The sequence below is a fragment of the Zonotrichia leucophrys genome, chromosome 10, assembly GCF_028769735.1.
Source record: "Zonotrichia leucophrys gambelii isolate GWCS_2022_RI chromosome 10, RI_Zleu_2.0, whole genome shotgun sequence".
NCBI lineage: Eukaryota > Metazoa > Chordata > Aves > Passeriformes > Passerellidae > Zonotrichia > Zonotrichia leucophrys.
In genome coordinates, this window is record NC_088180.1 from 11,768,749 (window position 1) to 11,787,858 (window position 19,110).

A 19,110-nucleotide genomic window follows, 5' to 3' on the forward strand; every position below is an offset into this window, starting at 1 on the left:
GCAGGATTATTTTTGTTGGGGTTTTTTTCCTTATACAATTAAACAGGAAGAACAAAAGCAGATGATAAACACTATGCCACTGAGCATCTGCCTAAAGGAGCTACATGGCATTGCTGGAGAAATTCACACTTCAGCATGAATCTGAATTTGCTTGAATTTGTGAAAACAAAATAATTTTCAGGTGCAGCAGAGATGTCCCAGGGAGAAGGATGTTTATTTGTGCAGTCTTTTCTGGTGTTTTTGCATCGGTAATACTTCTTCAGCTTTCCATCATATTTTCTATCACACCAGTCCTATTATTGCTCAGCCCTTATGTCTCTTTTCCCAAAAAAAAATCCCTAATGCTTCAGAAACTCGTTCCCTGATTATTGGAACTCCAGGGATTTCCTTGCAAGACACTATTTCAGGGCAAAGTTTGAAAGTAGCCAGAATATGTCAAGTTCCCCAAAGCTGGTGTGTTTCTGCCCCTCTCTGTGTGTCTTGGGGATCCTCTCTGCTCCTGTGAGAGTCTGACTCCGCTGGATTGGAGCAGGGGAATGGAGGTCACTGGGCTCCCAGCCTCCCTGAATTGGCATGGGGGAAGCTTTCAGGGTCAAACTGGACTTGCATATTCTCCATCCCCTTCAATTCACAGAACATTCTACTTTTTTTCTTTTTTTCAGAGCAGCCTCTCTTATGAATGATGAGTTTGGTGTGATTGAGAGCTGCCCTGCAGTACAGCCACGCTCTCTTCCTGTGACACAGAGCACATGAATGTAAGGTTTGGAGATCTTGTTTGTGACTTTTTAAAAATGCACCTTTTAGTGTTTTGATAAGCCTAAAGCCCTAGTCTACAATCATATACATGAACTAAATTTTTGAACTTGGAAATCCCCACTGTTAGCATCTCCACTGTATTTGGAAATTAATCTTGTTAAAGCCTATGATGTTGTGTTTCTTGTATGTCTAAATGTAAAAATGCAATCTGGCCCATTAGACCAGAATGTGGAGCTGAAAAAGAAAGAATGGCTGGGATGAAGGGAATTTCTGCAAGTCTCTACTCTCTGCACCTGGGTAGGAAGCAACAGAGCTGGAGGTGAGTGGAATGTGCATCACTTGAAAATCTGCTATAGGGATCAGTGATACTGGAAATTGCTTTTAGACACTGATAACACCACCACAAATGTACCCAAGCTGCACATTCAGACCTAAACAGTCCTGCCTATGTGGGGAAACTAAAAGAAAGAACACTTTTCATTCAAGTATTTCATTTTTGCACAACATTAAACACACTCTTGCTTTTCTCAAAGAGGAAGAATTTTAAAAGAGCTATTGAGCATTTGGATAAGCAGAGGACTTGATAGCTTAATGGTCAGAATGCAGCTCTCTGGAGACTGGCATGCTAGAATGAAGTCCTTTCTAGCTCTGCCTGAAGCTAGTGGGCTGAAGGGAGAACTGCCATCTGTACCAAATGTCCAAGAGGAGCCTCTCTGGCTCTGCTAAACATCTGGGATGCAGGGACGATGGAAGCACCTGTTGAAACACGGGTCTAAGTGCATCCTGCTTTCCCGTCCCCCTGTAATGCTCCTGAGGAATTTTATCTTATGCAGAGAGAACTCTTTGCCCTGCTCCATCAGCTGTTTCCTCCTCCCCTGCCCCCATGAGAGCTCCATCCACTCAAAGGCCAAGTTTAACCCTGAATGACTTACCCAATCCCACAGTGAGGCAGGGGCTGACGTGAAAATAAACCCACTAGACCTGAAGACTTCCAGTTAAAAACTTGCTCTTGCTTTAAGTATTAGATCACAAGTCCTAACTAAGGCAATATTCTTTCCAGAGCTGCTGATTCAGGGTTGCATAAGTGACAGAAATATAAGAGGTACCAAAAACATACTCTATAAGCTTTCCAATAAAAATAACCAGAAAAGCTGTTTTACACAGCATACAATATCACAAGTACCAGAGAAGCTTTATGATTCATTGCCATCTTCCACTAAATTTAATTTGAGATATTGATGGCCATGGACAATTACTTCAAAGTCAATTCTCCAAACCATTCATCTTTTTCTCCAGTGTACTCATTGCTTGTCATTTTCTTTTGCCATTCTTATACCTCCAGCTTGCCTGATGGAAGCTGTCTGTGGTTTGTAATGCAAACCAAATGTTCCTTCTATGTTTCATTTTTTTCCCCCCAAGCTTTATTTTTCCAGCCTTAAATCTTAAAAGCCCAAACTCAGACTGTCTTCTGCAAACAAAATACATGATCTGAGCTGTAGCCATTTGGTTCAAATTTTTGGTTGGATATTAAACCAAGAATTTACAAGATACAAATAATTTGGTGTAGCTCCCAGATTGAATGCGAATGCTCTGCTGTTAACCAGACAGTAGGAAATACAGGACTTTACTAGCAAGAACAAGATGAGTTGTACATTACCAAGTGCTAGCAGCATCCTCTTTTAATCTAGATCTTGCATCCTAATTTAGTCTAGATCTTGTGATCTTACTCAGATTCATTGCTGCGCAGTACTATTAGCACTGAAGTGTTGCAGATGTCTAGGGTTTCCCCACAGCAGGTAGAGCTAAAGATTTGGAAGTTTTCTAATAAAGAGTAAGAAACTCTCAGAGAGTAGAATTAAAAATCATAATTAAAAAAACTCTAATGGTAAAATAAAAATTTAAAGGAGGAACTTACAACAGCGAGGCAGACAAACCTGACTCCTGCAGAAGGCTGTTCCTCTTCATAGGCCTGGCAAAAAAAGACAGAGTGAATAATTGAAAACACACTCTCCTGGTGCCACGTGACTCAGTTTCAGTAATTGTGCTCAGTACATTGGAACGGAGCTATTGTTTCCTAATTGAGGAAAATGTCAGCAAGGCTAGATAAACAAAAGCAATGGGATGCAGTATTGGGGAAGCTGTTTCCAGCAGGCTCCCAGCTACCCAGACATAGCAGCATTTAAGGATTTTGTGCCATTTGTTTTCACCCATCGCTCTCTGGTCCAAGGTTTGATGGGTTCAGGCATGTTAAACCCACCTGAGGGGAGCTGGGGCAACAGCAGAGTCTGTGCTAATCCAGTGAAGGTGTTCTGTTGGAGGCTGAGAGGGCAAGAAAGTTTCTTGTATTTTTCAGCTGATATTTTAACATTAAACTAGTAAGAGTTCTGTAGACAAATTCTGCTCCAGGAGCAAAACATAAGAGGTGCAACTTTTGAATGCAAGACCCCTGTATTGTTCACCATGAACACAATCTCTTTGATTTCCCAGTACTTAAATACTTTCCTCTTTATGGGCTAGACTACAACTTTGTGATTCCACCTGATTAGGGACTCAGAAAATTGTTGTTTATCACACAGATCATGTCAGACCCCACCTGTTGATGCTCAGTTGTGTTCAGACAGACAGGTAACAAAATTGCTGCAAAAACCTGCTTGCTGTCAATGAATTCGTGTGATAAGATTCATAGGGTGTTTGTTAATTTGAAAAAAAATCCATAAAAGAAAACATTGTATCTGAAACGGTTAATGTTAGTTTATTGAAATAGTCAGGCCTCTTTGGAGTGTTCTCACAAACCATAAATCTCATACTTTTCAGGAAAATGTAATCATAAACCTGGCCCTGTCTGGTCATGGAAATGGTCAATATGAAAGTGCCTAGATACCTGCTGCCCTCTGTGTTCTGTGTCTTGAATGTTCTGGTTTTATTGCTCTGTCACTAACCTTGCAAAGGAGAGAGAGGAATTATAGAAGAGATTTAAAATATTGCATGGAGAGGGGCTCATGTTTGGTCATCCTATGGCTTCTAGGTAAAACATAGACTGTAAAGACAAATATCTCTCCCATGAGAATGATTCCATACTGGGAGAAAAAGGGAACATGAAATCTCTGCTCTGTACAGTGTCTACAAGAATCCTGGAATGCTCTGTCCATACAATTTTGTTTTAAACATGTATCGAGAGAATTTGACATAGTTTTCCTAACATCTATGTCATTGGGATATTTGGTCCCCAAAGAAATCTTCTCTAAAGGACAGAGGTTTTACCTGACTCACTGGTTAACAAATGACATGGAACATTACCCAACTCTTTCACAAGAACAAAGCTTTGGCACTGAGTAGTGATCAACAATTATGAAGTAGCTTTCCTGGAAAGGAGGAGAAATAAGGAACTGATTCTTTATTTTTGGGAAGAGTTTGTTACTGTATTTGAAGAGAGAGCACAGTGGCCTTGTACATAAAATGGGGTTTTATACGTAGTGCTAGTACTGCAAAAAAGAAATATCAACAAGGAAGCAAAGCCACAGACTGTTTACCACTTTACTGTCTTTCACTACAACACACACATGTTTTTGTTTAGCAATAGAGAACTCATTCACACAAAATCTCAACAGTCCCTGAGTTCTGATCCAAGCTGATTGAGCTGGAAGCTCAAAAGCATTGGAAAGCTTGCTTTATTTCTTCCCATTGTCACATGCTTTTGCATTTCCTGACTATGGGCTGAATAATGTAGTCCCTAAGCCACTGGGAGTTTTGTTCATTCCAAGTCTGGGCTTCTGCCAGGGCCAGCAGCAGAAACATAAATATCACAAGGAGGGGCTGTTTTTTCATGTTGCTTTACTCTAACCTTTTCATTTTTTTCCATCTTCTCTGTACAGTAATTGTTCAGTGCCCAGTGGTGAACAGAAAAGCAGGTTTTTAGAAGCTATGAGGAAAAGGAGAGGGAGAAGCTCTGCTGTGCCTGCCTCTTGCATTAATGGTATGCTTTGATATTGGATACTGTGGTCAATCTTCATTACTTAGCTCCAAGGTATTGTAGCAGGAAAAGGGCAATGAACACTGATAGGAGGCTGGAATTTTGTATTAAAAGATTGAAATTATGTGGACTCCCCTATGCAGAAAGGAACTACATTGATAAAAGTTTATGAGATGATAGGAAATATAAGGCAAATCAGTGTGGTTTCTTTATTTCCTTCTCATGTGAGGTACAGGAAAAGAATGTGATAAAATAAAGTGTTCAAACAAATAAAAGGAAATACTTAAAATCTAAACCATAATGAATGTGTGGAACAAGAAGGCAGCAGAAACCATGAGCCCTTTGAAGTTAGCTGTTTTGTCTTTGATTTCAGTCAGAGGTTTTACCCCAAGAGGTGAATTGATGAAAATATATATCTGTGGTTAAAGGGAATAGCTTACAGAAGGGGCAGAAACTCCTGCTCCTGAATGAAAGTCAAACAATGTCGTTTACAGGTAGAATGATACTCCTGCCATGGGATAGTTACCATAAAATGGAGTAACTCTTCTGATGTCTGGAGTTATGATCTACTGGCAATGAGTAAAGGCAAGAGAAGAGCCACTGCACTCTATAGTTATGGCAATTCTTCTTTTTTGCATGACTAAAATCAGGATGTGTCTGGAACTATAGCAGATACAGGAGCTAACCCCTCTTTTCTCCAAATTATTTTCCACATGCACAGGTTTGGGTTCTAGAGGACAAATATGCAGACTATTCAGTACTAAATATTTTGCCTGTTGCTACTGGTGATAACCTTTTCCAAAAAGGAATGTATAAATTTAAACAGGACATTAGTACTGGGCAAAGCAGATTTAAGTAATGATGGAACGGCCTCAGTCCTGATCTCCACCCAACCCCAAACACTGCTTGTGTTCATATGAAAGCAAGCCAATAGTTTGGAGTGTTCAAGTTTTTTCCTGTCCTTATATTGTTCAGCAAACTGATAATTTACTTTTGCCTTAAACACAGCCACAGTTTTCACATTTGCCATGTTCCACACTACAGTTATGTTGCACAGGACAATCCATCCTCTCCCTGCTGCTAAGCCAGGCTGGATTAGTCATCTCTGTCTTGGCTTTCATGACTTTCCCACTGCCCTTCCATCCATTAAAACATAGCAACATGGCATGTTGAGTCACCATATTAGCCCAGCTAATCCAGTATCCTTCTCCGGCAATAACTGACAGCAATTATTTTAAAGGTATTAACTTAAAAAAAAAAAATCAAGACAGAACTTGCTTTCAGGAAGAGTTACCTTGGTAGAGTAGCCTGGCACTATGAGGTTTTGTATATTTATTCCAAAATGCTTGGATATATCATGATATGATATGACAATATGATATGATTATATTATATTATATTATATTTTATTGTATTATATTATATTATATTATATTATATTATATTATATTATATTATATTGTATTATATTATATCATATTATATTCTATTATATTATATGGTATGATAGTCTTGTTTTAGCAGAAGTTACAGCTGCCCCATCTTGGATAAGTGTTGCATAATGTCAAATTAGGTAAATCTCTTTTTAATTCCTTTCATTACTTAGTACCTAACTTATGCCAGGAAGCACGAAGATACTTTTTCCCTTCTACACATGAAATGAATCCTGTGTAATAGAACTGTAATTTATCCATTTCTGGTTCCCATTAAGCTTTTGATTTCAAGAGTATGCACAGGCAATGAGTTTCATGTGTTACATATAAATGTACTTCCTTGTAATTGTTTGAAATTTGTTGCCTCTAAGATTTGTTCAGTTCTTGTACTAGGAAAAATATTCTGATCTTCACATCTCAGTGGAATACTTTTGTCATTGATCTCTGTACTGATGTCATCCTCTACCTTCTGCATACGTTTATCTTTTTGTCTTCTGCCCCTCCTTTCAGCTTCACACTGCTTTTATATGTTTGGAACTCTTCCTTTTGCTTCAGATCCTTTTTGAAAAAACTCACTTCCTTTTGTGAACTTTATTACCTGACTATTTTATGATAGTATCCAGCTCTGCAACCTCCTAGACTATTTTCAAGTGAATTGCTTTCCTGTGAAAGTTCCTAGACCGTGTCTTGCCAGAAACATTTGTGTTTCATGACTTGCACTCCCACTCTGTGATTACTGACCTCTCTTCCTGCAGTGCCCCAGAGATGAGCAGTAAAATACTGCTTATATAGGTCCATGCAAGAGGATCTAATAGTGAGTGTACGCCCATAAAAAGTATTTTTACCTCATTTTGAGAACATATCCTTGAACTCCATAAAGAATATGTTACTTTATGCATACAATGCTTTGTTTACAAAGTAGCCCATGTGATTTACAAAAGTGATTGTGTTAAGAGTGTGTGATTGAAAAAGTCCAGCACTGTGAGTGTAAAATTTGTTGGCTGTAGCCATGGAGAGGTGCATGAGGCAAAAATTGTACACTTTCAGCTAAGTGTTGTGTGCTGTATTTTTATTATAATATTTTTATAGTGTGTACTTAGACTGTGTGTGACATTATGCTGGCCTTTGAGAAACACTAAATATTTATGTGAACTATGAAGCTGCTAAATATCTAGTACTGAAGGAAAGGTCCATCTCTTTTATTAAACCATTGACCAATACACAGTTTATAACTTAATGCAGCACCAGAGTAGTAAAAGCATTATGTGAGCTCTCCTGTATGGTGTCATTCGAATTTAAACAAATATTTTTAAAAGTTATGACTTTACCTTCTTTCCACATAATGCTCCTTTTTCATCTGGCTTAGTATTTCCTTTAATTTATAGTTCCCTAAACAGTAGGCATACATAAAGGCCCCTTTAGGCTGAATGAAAGGAGAATTATCAATAGCCAAACTATGATTTATAAGGAAAAAAACATAAACGGCAAAAGAAAACTGAATTTACTCTACCTACAAAAATTATTTTAAAAATTTCTCTGTATTTTTCATGAGTTCATTTAAAAGGTGTATTTAGACCTGCCCTTTTTTAACCTGCTATTGTGAATTCATATTGGATTTTGTCGTTTTTGTTGCTGCTGCCTTCTTTACTCCTTGAACAGATGTGAATGAATGGAAGTACTGGAAACGTGAATATTCTTAGTCCACCTGAGAACCAGTGGCAGAATTTGCTCCATATTTCACACTCTGGTCCAGGCACCACTTGCTCCAGCAGTCTGATTTCAGGCTCACCAGAGCCAGGGGCTTGTCATCCCTTAGCCCTTCACAGGTAACAGGCATGGTGCTCTCTGGGTGGCTGGGTTGGTTGGGTTGGGTTGTCTGTGAGGGCTTTTGGGGGGGAGAAGGTATTGCAGAGTGTTTTGGGGTGTTGTTATGGTTTAGTTTGGGCTTTTTTGTTTGTTTCTTTGGTTTTTTTTCAGTTGGCTTTGTCAGTGATTGGTGATGAATTCCACAACCTCTTCTCTTGGATACTGGTGTCTGAATAAAATGACTTTACCACATTTGTAGAGTTGTCATTTTAAGCACAAGGCTTAAGCAGTAGCTATTTCTGAGTATTTGTCATCCCTGGAGCTTGGCAGAGGCAAAGCTACTTAACACAGGCTGCTTCTTAACTCTGCCTTAGAAAAGTCTTGAGGACCCTTCACATTTCTGCTGCTGTGCCTTATCTCTAAGGCTATGACAATCAGAATGAAGCTGAGCAGACAGGTTTTGTTTGTGCTGTTGAAGATAACAGTATAAAGTTCCAATGGCAGCTCTCTTGTTTTTTGGCAATACTATAACTTTTAACACTGACTTTAGTCACAGTGCACACCACATAGACCACTCACCAACAATAGAGAAAAATCAGGGTATTTTACAGGTTTCCCATGAGGATACCAGTATAATATAATCTGGGACATAAATAGGTCTCTGGTAAGGCATAAAACATAATGTTTCTAGTGCTTCATAAAATCTGATGGTCATACGTGTGATAAATGGTGCTGGGGTCAGCTGCAGCATCCCAGCCAGTCGAGGATTTAGTGTCTGTGGGAGATTACTCTGCTTCCACATTTTGAAATCAGCCTACACCTCCAGAGCAGAGCTTATCTAATGTTAAGCAGTTTAGAGCTAGTGGCTGAGAGATCTCAGCTGAGGATTCCTGATATTGGGTTTTGATTTTTCTACAGAATCAGTTCTCAAGCCCAGCAGTTGTTGTTCTAATTAGCTAGCATGATTAACCTGTTGAAGATAAAATGTTAACCTGTAATTTGTACTGATGAAAATAATTCCTACTCTAGCTAAAGTTTATCTTTTAAAATAAGTACCAAATCTGAATGTAAAGACATTATTACACCAGTCTTGAAAACTTGCTATACACTCAGACGGATTGTTATGCTGCTTAGTTACCATTTCTTTTAAACATCACTGTGTCCTCATTTGCCTTCATTCTGTGTTGGCCCTAAAGAGCTTCAATATTTCTGTTATGGCACAGTAAATAGTTATGATCACTTCCTTAGAATTTTTTATGAACATGAGTAGGAGGACCATGGAGTGAAAGGAATCATGGAAGAGCAGCTATAAACTGGATTGTGGGACAGACTTTGGGCCTCCAGACCCAGGGCTGACTTGTGATCTGACTCTGTGGAAAGGCTGGAGACACTCAAAGAGCTGCTGTGAAACATGTGCTGAGGTTCAGCACAATCCATCTCCTAGAGCAGCCTTGGTGCACCTGGCCACTGAATGACCCCAACCCTGCAGCACAGATGTGCTCAGGGAAACAAATTTTCAGGTGCCCTTTTCTTATGTATGCTCATTTTTGATCCAGAGAATACCTGATTATGATTTTCATAAGAACTGATGCTATATTCTTTGTCTCAGTTGGATTTCCCAAAAGAAGCAGTCTCTTCTGGGATTTAACTCCCAAGTAATTGTCCAAAATCATGTTCCAATACAAAAATATGACCACCAATATTACCCAGGATTTTTTTTCTCTGGTTCTTTCTTTTTTATTTCAACACCTTTTAAACTGATTATAAATGTTGTCTTTTTATTCATTGACTGAATCTTTAAAGACTCAACTCAAATAAACACTCAAGAATACCCAGACCTTTGAGGGTTGCATAAGCTGAGGGTTTTTTTCTTATTTCTGTCTTAAGGAAAGGACCCTAAATACATAAAATAGGTATCGGAAAAATGTTAAGACTTTGACAATATCAGTTTAGGCTCAGCATTAATCTTGGGCAAAGAAGTAAACTACCCATAACTGAATCTTACCAACCACATGTAATGCACTATAAAGCAGTAAAAATCTGCCCCAGCTCCTTTTTGACTGAACATTCTAATTGAGTCTGGAGATCTCCTTCCAGCTCTGATGGTGACCTGCTGGTTTGACTCAAGGTTTGCTTTCCTCACTTCTAAATCCTTGTCCTCATCAAAGAAAGAGGGGTATGGCTTTGTGGTCACCTTCTTTTCTGGACGTGTGGGGTGAGAATTTCTCTGATGAAAAGTACTGGAAGATAATTAAGTGTTTGTTGTTTGTTTTTTTAAAGGGACAATGCACAAAATAATTAATAGCTAGAAACATTCTAATTCTTAGAAAACAACAAGAATTTGCTGTTGTCAAGTAATGATATCCTTGCAACCCACCTCCTGTTAAGCAGAATCTATTGCATACAAAGCTTATTCCATATGATAAGGCAGGCAAGCTCTCTCACAGGGTGCAGTATGTGCCACACTGCAATACAGAGAGCAGAAATATTATAACAGCAGGAGGCAAATAAAGCAGCAGATCACAGCCTTGGTGCTCTCTGAGAGCCAGGAACTGTAAAAGCATAGAGACCTTGCCTGTCAGGTCAGTCCTTCAGCACAAATGGAGGCAATTTGACAGCCCCACACCTTTATGCCAGGCTGGTACCGTGGGGAAACAGGGGAGGGTTTTGTCCCCACTCCACCCTGGCACCAATCCTGCTCCAAACCCTGCAGCATCCCAAGGCTCTGCTGGCCAGGAGCTGGGTGCCAAATCTGAGATCCCAGTCTGGGCTCCCCAATCTGGGCTCCCCAATCTGGGCTCCCAAATCCAAGCTCCCCAATCTGGGCTCCCCAGCTGCACCAAGCAGGCTGCACTGGCAGCAGGGCCAGCACAGCACCTACACCCTGTGCTGCACCAGCCTGCACCTCTTTCTGCGGGCTCACACTGCCTCAATCAGTCACTAATGAGGCGCAAAATCACGGATCCTATTAAGTGAACGCTGCATTAATAATGCTGGCAGGGTTTCAAGTCTACAGATGTTATTTATAATACATGACTAAACAAATACGTATTCCCTTTGAGACTCAGACTCAGGAGCAATTTGCTGATTTCCTGTATAGGCTAGTTCATACAGAGATTTGAGTAAATACTGCATTTGAATGTCTTGCTTGGATCTACATTCTGTAACTGTAGTAGACAATCATATTAATGTTCAATTTTAAAATTATTGGAAAATTTGTTTTCAGATATTAGGTACTGGTCCTATCTAGTTCTCATGGAGGAATACATTTTTCTGTATTGCTTCTTTAAAGAAAAATAAAATATTCAAATAATATAGCCTTCAGTTACACAGCACGGTGGAAATGAGTAGAAAGGTTAAAGAAAATTCTGGAAAAAAATGGGCTTAGCTGAAGCTAAAAAAAATTAATTGAAACCCCATACTTTCTCCTTTCTATCTGTTTTTGAAATTAATTAATCTTATTTATGAAATTTAATTGCCAATGAGATATTTTGTCATTTTAAAGATGTTTCTGAGTAATGAATCACTTGATCTTGATGTATTTTTTTTTCTTTTCTGGCTCTTATAATATTGCAGGTATACAGGGGCCTTCAAAACTGAAGAAAGCTGTGAACTCACAGACATCTCTGGTCCACTCTGCAGGCTTTTACATACATCAAGAGAAAGAGGAAAAATATTTTACAGCAAACCAGAAGTGTCCTAAATTAAGGTACTCCATGAAGAGGATTTTTTTTTAATTCATAATGCTGATCATTGAACAATAATAGTTTGCTTCAAATTTCTCAGACAATTTAAAGACAAAGCAGTGATAACAGTGAATAGACAGACAAAAACATAATTTGTGACATACCTCTTATCTGCTTATTCTTCTCTTTTAAATTCTGAAATTAAAAGCAGTTGAAAATAATACATACTGACATGTAAAAAGAGCTGACTGCATGATGACTAAATAATGTGCTATAAAAATATCACTTACCATTGACATTGCCAAGTATCTTCTTATTTAAATCTGCTATTATCATGTCTTCTTGGATATGAAATATGCAGCAGAGTCCATTCCCAGTGTGCTAAATACTTGAGAAAATAATAAATGCAGTGTAACTCCACAGTGTTTGGATATTTGACTGTAACTCCTAAGCATTCAAAGTGACTACTCAATATAACAACTTTTCCTCTGCAGAAAATGCCTTGCTATTTGCCAGCAAATCTTTAATGCTTTAGATTGGGTATTTCCAACTACCGCCCTACTTGCTAGGCAGATGTGTATAAAAGAGATGTTATTTCACTGAATCAACCACTGAGATCGTAACCCTTTTCCTGCACCACAAACAGAAATATAAAACCTCAGACTTTCCTTTTGGACTTTTACTGACTTGTGTCTGTTGTAAGAAAGCAAAACACAACTAATCCGAGCGCCAGTGTATGGAAAATGTGTTAAAACGTTTTAGATCATCTCACTGCTTCTCATTCCTGCAATTCATTGGTTAACTGGCTCCTTCTGTGTTTATGTAGTTGCATGGTACAAATACAACACCTAAACTTCTCGCCCAAAGTTGAAATGATTCATTTATTACTTTTTACACCACCCCCAGGAAAAAAAAAAAAAGAAGGAAGAAAGAAAACACACAGTGCTCATTTAACCCAAGTGAGTGAAAACGTCTTTCATAAGGTCTGTAAGGGTTTTGGGAGGTTTTTCTTTGGTGAATAAAGTCTGTGTAGTGGAGGGAAGAGTTTTGTCTGAGGATGGTAGAATTTAGGCTACAGCAAACAGACAAACTAGGATCCTCTTACTGTGAGAAAATAAGATAGCAGTAAAGGAGGTGCAAATGTTATTTATTCATATGAGATCAATTGTGATGGAGTCATTGTTTTGAGTGAAGGCAGGATCAAGAGAGGAGGTATTTTTGTGAGTGCAGTGAGTGCCTTGCTCTCTGAAATTGTATCAATATTTATTTAGGTCCTTTGGTGAGGCAATTACCCTAAATAGATAATACATAGGCTTTCCCTCTTCTGGGTGCCTATAAATATTAGTTAACCACATTAATTACAACCATGGGAAAAGCACAAGCAGAACAATGTGAAGGCCATACTAAGAAGTGGAAAAAAGGATTAAATGAAGACATTTCCTCTGCTACTTTTTCTATAATGAGGAGAATGTGGCTATGTGATAAGGCACTCTTCCATAGGATGTACCACCCTGATTTCAGATACTGCCTGTGGATGCAGCCCCTGTTAGACAGAAGGGATTTCAGTGGGTAACCCTTGTTCTCCCAACAGCTACTCTGCCTTCATTCATCATCCTCTCCAGATGGACATTAGAATTAATCAGGTTCTAGCCCTAACAGCTTGTTTCAGGACCACAGCTGGAATCAGTGTGTCTAGACTGATTTATTCCTGGCTCTCAGACCTATGTGTATGCTACTATTCCATATGCTTCCCGTTAAAGAGGTAATAGTGCCATTTCATAGCATAACTTCAGTTTTTCTTTCTTCCTCCCCTTTTTTTTGTAATTAGATATTATTTTGCTTGAGTAGGAAAATGTCCTGCCCCTGCTCTGAAGCAGGTCAAACTTCCAGACAAACAAAATAAAGTTCACAAAGGAAACAGTTAAATTTTTTGACTGCCTTCGCTGTCACAGAAAATGCTAAACACATTTGTAAGTTATATAAAACTGTGTAAGTTCATATTTTCCTCTCCTGGTTTCACAGCCCAGAGCAGCAAAAGGACCTTGTGACATCTCTAGGCTCTCAAGAGTTTTGTAATAAAAATAAAAATAATCCTGGGCAGAAAACAACACTCCACACCCTGCTACTGCTGAGCAAATGAGTTTCCCATTTTCCTCACTTATCCTCAGACTAAACAATGTTAAATTTACAATTCTAACATCTATTTATAGCAGGCACTCTTCCCTAAGAACCACAGAGGTTGGTGTATATCATTGTCCTTAATCCACAGGCCGGCTTTCAACTTGGCTTGTCACGTAATTAGGAGAGAAATCTCCTGCCTTAATTAATATCTAAGCAATTTATGCACTGATGCATAGATAAAGCCCCCAAGGTGGGTGGTGTGTGTAGGGGTGGAAGGGGGTATTCATCTGCTGTCAATTAACCTCTGATTGTAGTTTTTCATGTTTACTGTGAATAGTAACTGATAACATTAACAGCACCATGGGCTTCTGCTGGGGGTCTGCAGAAGTTCCTGTGGGTGCTGCGGGGAGGGAATTCCTGGGGTCTGACAAAACTGGTAATCCTGACAGCACACACTATGCTGGTAATCCTGACAGCTCACACTGGGGGAACTGAGCTGGGAGCGTGCCTGCAGGAGGGGAAAGTGGGCTAAAAAGCCATGGGAGGAGCAGGGGGTAACTGGTGTGAGACTGTGGAATCAGCAGAGGGTAATTTGGAGATGTAAGTGCAGGGGCTGAGGGGAAGAAAGGGATTAAAGGAGGAAAGAATTCAATTAGGGTGCTAGGCTGAATTTGAGCAAGTGGGTAAGGACTGAACACAAGGTGCTGGGTATAGGCATTAGCTGAGCCAAAGCTGGGTAAGACCCAGCACTGAATTGGGCTCTGCAGTGAGGTTCTGTGACAAGCTGACCCTTTGCATTTTCCTCTAGAGCAGCACAGAAATTACATTCAGGCCTCGTGCTCAAAAGCAGCTCATCCACAGTCTGTATGTCACTTATCTCAGTAGATACGACAAAGGGACAGATATGCTCCTGCTAACCTTTTTGCAACCTCAAGGACTGAGAAATAGAGAAGTTATTTAGAAAAATAAAACCTTAATTTGAAGGATGTCATAATTTTGATATCCTTTAAATATCTTTCACTTTGTACTTTATCAACGCCCCTAAAATCTAATTAAATTTCTTTTTCTAGGTGAGTCCCATTTCTTTTCATATAACGAAAGCAAATAACCTAATCTTAAAATGAAGAATACTTGGTTGATGTATTTGGTGGCATTGTTGTTCTTTCCAGTACTATTCTTCAATCCATCTTTAATATAGCTTGACATTTTGTTTGCTTTTTTTGACCACTAGTGTGCCCTGAGTAGAAGTTTCCATTAAGCTGTCTGCAGTAACGCCTAGATCTTTTTCTTGAGTGATTTTGCAAACCATCAAGTGTATATGGGTAGTTCAAGTTGTTCCTTTTAGTACACATTACCTCATGCTTGCCTACACTGAATTTCAGCTACCATCTTTTTTGGTCGCTTCTTTTAAGCTTTGTTTTGTTTTGTTTGCTCTTGGGGCTTTTTTTAAGTCATGACTTTTTTAAATGATCCCATAATTCCCATTTATGTTGTCTCTGCTACTGAATGCTTCCTTTCCAGATGAGTAGCAAATAGATTAAATTAACCCCATTTTTGGTGTAGGTCTTAGGATCTCTACTTGTTAATATACTTCCCAGTTCAAAATAACCATTGACTTGTATTTTTTTATTTAGTCTTCATAACTTTCTGAGTCATAATATATTTCTTAGTCCTCTGCTAGTCTTTACCCTTAGACATTTTATGACATTTAAAATAAACAACTAGGCTATACCCCTAAGATTTTACTTTTATCCATTATTCTAATGTCTTTTTAAAAGAATTTAATCATAATTGGCTGTTAAAACTTTATAGGGAGAAGTACAGCCAGAGTAGCTAAAGTCAAAGCTTGTTTACCTAGAAGAGCAAAATGGCAGGACGGAGGAAGTCAAAACCTCAGTTTGCAAGAAGAGTCTCTTTCAGTCTCTCCAGAGCAGTGTGGAATAATCCTCTCACAGCTGAATTCAGAAAAGCAGCTCCCAGGTGCTCCTAGTCTAACTACTGAGCTCAAGCCTGCTCTTCTGTGCACCAAAAGTCCCCTCTCCCTCTTCCCCTCCCTGCCTCCTTGGCCGCAGTGGAACAGCTTGTTCTGCTCTCAAACTGCTCAAGCAAAGAGAAATGGGAGCTGCAGTGGGGTGTGAGGATGTAACTCTTTTCTCCAGCTATCTCCAGGCCACCCACCCTCACTGAGCTCTTGGATGCAGCCTTGAAAATGGATGCATGTGCCAAAAAGCATCAAGCAAGAACAGGATCCTTACTGCTGAATAAAGCATTAAATGAGCACTCCATGTCCAATTCTGGCATCCACTCATTTTAACACAGATGGCAACAAGGTGGGAAGAGTTCAGAAAGCCATTATAAGAAGTCTGAGGACTGTGTTTTGCAGTAAGAGACTAAGAATTTGTTTTATTTTCTTCCAGCAGATTGTTGCAATGTGACGTCTTTGCAGTCTGTGTACATGCCAGCATGAGGCAGAATTCAGAGCACGGGAACATGAAGGCAGATGCACTTGAATCACAAATATGGTTACACAGAAATTCAGCATTAAGGTAATTAGAACTTCCTAGAATGTTTATTCTGCTCTATGCAGTTTATCACAGCAGTGATATACTGGTTTTGGAAAAGTGGCTCATCTCACCTCAACATTAATACCCTCCTAATCAATTTTGGGAGCTACCTTTCTGTTCAGCTCTTTTTTTGAAAGTCTGCTCAGTTCATTCGTATTTTGCATTAATGACTGGAAGAATGCAATATAGTAATTGGTAAGATCAGGTGAAATGAATTCACCTCACTAATGGTTTGTTTCCTTTACCTAAGTGAAGTTATTAATTGTAACTTACTATGTGTTGTCCTGTTGTACAAATGTTATGTAGCTTAATGAAATGTGACACTTAAACCCAATACTCTTTTATTCCATAACCAGTGGATTTGTCATACCAGTACATTTTTTACAGTAAGAGGAACTGTATGAGACAAACTGTTTTTAACTGTGCAAAGGTGAATCCTCTTTGATGTCTAAAATGCTCTTTCAAGCAAACTTTTTAGCTTCAATGCACAAGGGAGAAACATATCAATACAAAACTTTGTAGACTGTTTTTGAAGAATATAACTGTGGCTATATTTGTGTACTAAATTGTAATGATCTTTTTTTATTTCTGTGGGGAAAATAACCTAGGTTCACCTGTAGAAGCTTAATATCATATTTGGTTCTCCACAGGGAGAGATAGTTCTGCAAGTTTAAATATATTTTGAATAGCTTTCTTTTGTGTTCTTCTCTTTCTCTGTAAATTTGGTTTCATGGATGTGTTTTCTGAACTCTTTAAGAACTCCTTTATTGCTTATCATTTCAGTTTCAACTTCATTGTCCCACCCTCAGGAAACTTACCAAACATGCTGTTATGTTGAAGCACATGGAATTCCTGGTAATGAATATTCTCTTCATGACATTTACACAGGAGGACTGTTCTCATTTAATTACATTGCTAATTTGCAAAAATTGCTGACCTACCCTGGCATGATAAAAAGCTCTCTTTGGTAGAATACCTTCAAATATATCTGAAAAATTATTATAGAGCATTTATACCGATTCTGACATATTTTGTTATAACAATAACACGATATTATTGCAAAAAACCTAAGATTATAATAGATTACATGAGGTGACCAAAAAAACCTTCACCACTTGTTGGATTTTATGTAATGCTTAACTTCTAAAACCAAACAGCAAATGGTTGTGTCATGTAACAGGCCAAATGTGTGGTAGAAATTGACTTTGCCTCAATTCTTTCCGTGATGAATGAACATTCTGTTCTCAGAAATAATTGCTTGGATGAAAAGGTCGCACACATCAGCCGTGGAGTGCAAATGGTTACTCCCCAAATCCTTGTTAAGCTAATTTCATAGGAAGCAGGAATTTGTGTTGGTGTTTCTGAATGCTGTATAAAGCCCAGTGTTCAGAAGAAACCATTCAGTAGTCCCAAAGTGTGGCACTGTTTAAAATCAGTTAACACTTGCAGACAAAATTCCATAACCGCCCAACACGGCACAATCGGTTGATATATGGTTAGATATTAATTAGCAAGGGGCAGATAAAAATGTTGACTTTCACGTACTTCTGGAAGCATCAAAATTTTCAACAAACAATGAGAACAATAAGCTATGTTGTATCAAAGGTCATGCATGTGATGCCATAGAGGGGTCATGTAATTATTGAGATAGCTACATGCATTCCTTCTAAACAAATTGTAATTTGTTTCTGAAAAACAAATGTGGAGAAAAAATACAAGATCCAGGGAACTTGTGTCTGGATAAATTGATAACTTAATTAAAATTATTAATTTGATTAAATCAACCTGTGGAATTTAGTGCCATTTGAGAGCAAGTATAGGCAGACATATTTTATGGAAAACTTTGGAATGTCAACATGCTTAAGAACAATTAAAAATTTTTCTTTGTAATATTTCTTTGTTTTTTCTTATTAGCACCTAATAAACATCCACAATCTACTTATTACTACCTTTATGAAATGCCCATGCTCAGTAGGAGTAGTGATGCACAGATATAGTAAATGAAGGGAGGGCACATGATATACACACGAGGAAATGCAGAGCAGAACACCATTACTTGTGATAGACAGGGAAATGGAAAGAGATTTGTCTTCCTTTGAAACAGTGACTGGAGATACAAAGCTCAGGCAGAGGAGATTTTTGGTTTGGCTCTGTTTTTTACCTCTACCACGATCACTGAGTTCCAGTGTTGCCATAAAAATAAAAAACAAAGCTAACTGCTGCTCCTTACCTGAGCTACAGCAATTTACCATCTATGTAAGAAATGAGCCCAGCCCCATATTTATGATCATTATCTATTAGACATCCTATTTCACAGCAGGGATAAACATGAATTTGTAATGCCATGCAGCTGTGGGTGGCTGTCTAGGTGATTACCATGGCTGACTGCTTTCTTCAAGGGCTTGCCAGGCCAGAGCTAGCTGCATTAAGACTCTAAGAGTTGCAGTTTCATACTCAGCCCTTCCCTTTTATCCTGATTGGCTTTCCCTTCCAAGGCAACAAAGCAGGAGGCATTCTTTAGCTGCCTTTAAAGCTGCCCATTCTGTCCAAGAATTTGAATGCTGATGGTTTCAACTGTGCCTGCTTGAGACACCTGAAATGTATTCAACTAATACCACAGCAACCTGACTAAATTATTAATGTAAGTTACTTTGATTCAAGAACTAAAAATGTTTTGTTGGTCATAAACATTTCTTACAATATGGTGACTTTTGGCAGAATTCCTAATTTGATCCAAAGCTGTGTTTCAATAAGAAAGTCTTAAAAGTAAATTT

At 38.6% G+C, this 19,110-nt stretch overlaps 1 long non-coding RNA gene across 1 annotated transcript; it reads left to right on the forward strand.

Annotated features, from left to right (window-relative positions):
- The first annotated feature begins 15,844 nt into the window (after positions 1-15,844).
- On the forward strand, positions 15,845-18,145 carry LOC135452357 (uncharacterized). The gene is made up of 3 exons (XR_010441596.1): positions 15,845-16,102; positions 16,193-16,318; positions 17,120-18,145. It is a non-coding gene; the product is annotated as an uncharacterized LOC135452357 (long non-coding RNA).
- The last annotated feature ends 965 nt before the right edge of the window (positions 18,146-19,110 follow it).